The sequence below is a fragment of the Linepithema humile genome, chromosome 3, assembly GCF_040581485.1.
Source record: "Linepithema humile isolate Giens D197 chromosome 3, Lhum_UNIL_v1.0, whole genome shotgun sequence".
Lineage (NCBI taxonomy): Eukaryota > Metazoa > Arthropoda > Insecta > Hymenoptera > Formicidae > Linepithema > Linepithema humile.
Window position 1 is genome coordinate 13347673 of NC_090130.1, and position 5265 is coordinate 13352937.

General features: G+C 29.4%; 1 long non-coding RNA gene across 1 annotated transcript; it reads left to right on the top strand.

Annotated features, from left to right (window-relative positions):
* Window positions 1-1550: 1550 nt before the first annotated feature.
* On the top strand, window positions 1551-5002 carry LOC105667569 (uncharacterized). The gene is made up of 3 exons (XR_010889191.1): window positions 1551-1689; window positions 1784-1871; window positions 1957-5002. It is a non-coding gene; the product is annotated as an uncharacterized lncRNA (long non-coding RNA).
* Window positions 5003-5265: the final 263 nt, after the last annotated feature.

Here is a 5265-nt window from a genome sequence, read left to right on the forward strand (position 1 = left end):
GAGGCAAAACATAGGGGATATTTCTGTCCTTTTTTTGCGCGCGCATCATGACAGTAATGGCCGACAATTGTCAACTGGTCATAACGTGAAAGTCGGATATCATAAGTTACGTGTTATGTGTACGAACATTATACCCTATTATTATACCATATATATAATTATGTTAAAAAATGAAGACGTGCAGTACGTGTGGATATTGGAAGAAGCCTAACGAGAAAGAAAATATATCTTTCCACATGTAAGTAAAACATTCTGATCTATTTCACAATCTGTGTAAGCAATATTCTTAATATATTTGTATATAATGTATATATAATTTGTATATATAATATACATAAAGTATAATACGTATTTCTATATGTACTATATTAAATGTATTATATATATATATATATATATTAATGTTCTCGATAGAAAATAATTGTGCTATTTATATATGCTATTTATTTATGCTTTATTTAGAGTTATTATTGGGCTTGTTCGTTTTAGCTACACTGGGGCTGCTCTGGGTCTGCTCTACACAGGATAATACAGGACAGAAAAATAGTTTGTCCTGTATTATCTTGTTTAGAGCAGACCCAGAGCTGCCCCAGTGCAGCTAAAACGAACAAGCCCATTATCTCATTCAATTATGCTCCAATTATATTGTTTCAAATATTTTAAAATAAAATATATTCTTTAATAAAGTATAAAAATACAATTTTAAAAGTATAAATATTTTTTCATAAATGTCAATTTATATGTTATTAACTAAAAAATTAATATCATGTTTATATAATAAATGTAACATGCTCTTAATTGCCCAAAAACAACTACGTTTATACATATATTTTCTTAGATTAGAACCTATACTTTGTATTCTATCACGGCCGTCACATGGCTGTCACGCTCGCTGTCAATAGCGACTGCGCATCCTACCTGCGCAGACAAAGAAAGAAAGCTTCCCCTATGTTTTGCCTCTTTGTCCGTTCTGCCAAAGACATGCATGCTGGGTCTAGTTATACATGTCTATGATTATTCTCGTCTGCGCCATTTCTATCCCATTCCTCCACAAAGTTCGAACCATAGACATATGAAACTATAGACCGAGCATGAGCAGCTATTATGAGCAAGGGGGGGATCTGATTTTCGAGGCGTGGAGGGCGGAGGGCACTCATTTGACATCGGATCATTTCGGTAGGATTCGATAATATTCGATTAAGTCTTTGTGAGACCACGAAACAAGCAACGTTGTATTGTATAAATGTTGTACAAATTGTACAAAAATGAGCTTTTGCGTCGTGTTTACGTGTAAAAATCGATGCAGTAAAAAAAACATGGAGCAATTAGAAATGGAAAGTGCTTTAAATCGGAACATTTCATTTTATTTGTAAGTAAAATATTTTAAATATAGGTTATGACAATTAAAAATCTGTAATATTTGATTATTAATTAATAATTTATGTATTTATGTACTTACATTAAAAATAATAATATTATATATATATATATATATATATATATATATATATATATTGTTATTTTAGATTTCCCTAAAATATGGAGAGACGTAAGAAATGGCTGAAAGCTTTACAATTAGAAAAATATGAACCAGTAAAATCAGCTGCAGTTTGTTCTGCTCATTTTAAAGATATGGATTACGAATTAAATCATACAAATCGCAAATTAAAAAAAGATGCTGTTCCACAGGTATGTGTATATATATATATTTATGTTTAACGATATTTTAGTTATTAAAAATGTATAGTTGTAGAACATGACAACTAACAAATTTCTTTTTTAGCTACTCGAAACGGAAATTCAACCAACTCAAATTGATTTGCACCACCAAAACGCTGCTCATATTGAAGAAAATATAAATAATGAAGCTGGTTAGTACAAATAAATATATCTACTCTTATGTGTTAGTAAATTAATAACTATACTACAATAATGAACTGCAATAACTAATTACAGATAAAAATAATGATACAAATATAGAACCAGATATCGAAGGAGTTAACATAATGGGTACACACTCATATAATAATACTCAAATCCATCGTTTCACCAGTATATTTTGACAGAATCATAAATTCATCAATTAAAACTAAAATTCGAAAAGTATACACATCTGAAATTAAAGTTTTAAAAAGAAGGCTATCTATAAGTCATTACCCTTACAGCACCAAATATTGATGCAATCTTGCAGCAATATTACTTCGTAAAGTTGGCAATGTTGCAGAAATGTTGCTAATCTTGCTACAAGGTTGCCACAATATTGCCTCAATCTTGAAATGTCCTCCACTGTACATTTTCGCGCAACATTGCAACAATATTCACATGCAACTATGCGTCTCGTTATTGCAAGGTTGTCGCAACATTTCTGTAAAATTGCTGAATATTGCAGTAACATTGCAATGCAATATTGCTGCAATATGGAATGTTGATGAAAAAAAAGGGCTTGTAATCCGTTTAATATATATTGCATTATTGTTGTACAGATGCTAACAAAACAATATTGTACCGATTACAATTAATTTCTCTTAAGATTTTAGCAATATTCACATACAGGGTATTTCTCTGAACACCACTGAACTGCAGATAGAGACGGTTGAACTGAGTAAAAAAAAGTCCTGTATTTTGCAATCTGAGCAATATTAACTGAGTTCTGATTAACCAAGGCTGGCCAATCAGCGCGTTGGGATACAGAGGCGCGAATACAGAATAGACGAGCGGAATTGTGAACGAATCGAGATAGGCTCGGGTCTTTCCTGGCGCTTTATTGTGACCAATTTTTTATAAAACACTATACATTAATTTTATAGAATCAAAAAATACAAACAAAACTTACAATAGCCAACTTTAAAATTTTAACACATTACTTTTATAAAAGTTTATGTATATCTTTATAAAGATAATATATGTAAACAAAACGTAGCATATATTCTATATACTTTAACACTTTACAGAAGTTAACACGCTTCGATGAAATACTTTAAAAATATGGCAACCCTTTGGTATTTTATTGTAGTTTAACTTTTATAACTTTATAATACACATGAACAGAGAACGATCAGTGTATACCATTTTATAGTACGCCATGTATCCAAAAAAAGACGTTTCAACGAATCTAAATAGATTATAAATTTTAAGTTAAAAATTTTAGAAATATTATAAAAATTGTCTTAAGAAGCTCAATTATCCTTTGACAACGACATAGTACTTTTTTCGTTATCTAGTAACAAGTCCTCTTCTATGTTTTCGAAAAGAGTGAAACTTGGTTGTTTTATTGCTTAAACGCTTTTCTGAGCGTTCCTTTCGATGCTTAGCTTGTGCCAACCACTTGCCGATTGCGTCAGCTATGATGTCATCCGTTGCTGATGAAACGTGTACTCGTACTGTTTCTACAAAAATGAATTACATATATTATACAGTAATAAAAACAAACCACTATTTCCCTATATTTTTTATATAGATGACCACTAATTTTATGTGATTAAATGTAGAAATAACTTTTTATTGTGTTCTTCTATGTTTTTTCTCATGTAAATTATATTTTGTTTCAGAATAATTTAAAGTGACCTTTTTTACGTTGATCGAAGAAAAAGCTTCTGAGAAATCGTTCTTCATTATTGATCTACACTCATAATCATCAAGATTTAAAAAACGAATAAAAAAAAAGCAACATTTTTTTTGTAAATACAGTTATTTATGGATAATAATGAGAAACAACACGTTACATACACAGTTTACTTTGCATTACAATAAAGAATATGTAAAAATGAAACGAAACGAAACAAATAAGCCCATTAAATGATTGGCTTGGTGTACGAGAAGTAGACACTAACACCGAAATCATATTTTTTAATATCTAGTACAATGTACACATTATTAAAAAATAATGTAAAAGTACCATATTATTCTCAAAAGTACCATATTATTCTCTTTATTTGTATTTGCAAGGCAGAACCATGCTTACCCGGTAAAAAATTTCTCATATATAATCATGTAGCATTTAATAGAGTTATACAATATTTTACATAATTGTGTAAAAATATGTATAATTATACATGACGAAATATAAAACGTTATATATATATATATATAAATGGAGCGACTGCAGTATAGAATTACATGTAAGTACTTTTTATACATACTTATATATAATGTCCACAATATTTTATATATAATTATATATGAATCTCTGTTAGTCTAATATATGATTATGTATAAGTCTTGCATCATGTATAAACATATATAAGTAAGAAGCAAATTTCAGATATAGTCATACGCAATTGTATATGATTTTGTATAAACGAGAAATTCTGGCTAATTGTGTCACTTTTTCCTTAATTTCACTTAATGCCTTGATTTAAAAATATTTTACTTTTCTAAAAGTTTCTATACCTTTTTCTCATCGCGCGCGTGCATGCAAGAGAGGAATATAAACAAAATAAAATAAAAAAACACTATTTTACATTTATAAGAAATATATGTTATTTATTGTATTTCTAAATAATATGAAAAAAATAAATAACATGAGATATAAATACATTTTATGAATGATACAAATAGTTCGAAAATTAGTGCTTGGGGTATTTAAAGAAGAGATTTTTAAGAAAGGACCTCATCAAGTCACTCTTACTGCCCATACAGCACAGAACATTGCAATTACATTGCAGCAATGTTACAATCTTGCAAGTTGCAATGTAATATTGTTGAGACATTATTGCAACCTGTAATTGTAATATTTCATGAGAATGTGACAGCAACATTCCAGTAACATTGCAATAGCAATATTCGGTAATTGCTAGTTCGTTCGTTTACCGCTATGCGACGCGCGTTGCAAAATCTATCTCGTATTTAAGTTTTAGTCATGATGATTATATGAAACTTGCAAAGAGTGGCTAGTAAGATTAAAGACATAGTAATTATTTTTATCAGTTTAATTTTTCTGATACGACCTCAACACAGGGAATTCAGATATTGAACTGATTGTTCAAAAATTGGACAGATAAATGTCCGAATAAATAAAAATATATGCAACATTATTCTAAGATTGCAATAACAATGCATTATTGCAAATTCATTACATTGCAATATTACTGTAATCTTTCGTTACAATCTTCCTAAAAGCGGACATTTTAACGTTGCTGCAATCCCACAGCAATGATGCAACAACATTTTGCAGTGAATTTGCAATATTGCAACATTGCGATGAAAGATTGATGCAATGTGTATGCAATCTTTGTGTACTGTATGAGTATATATATATATATATAT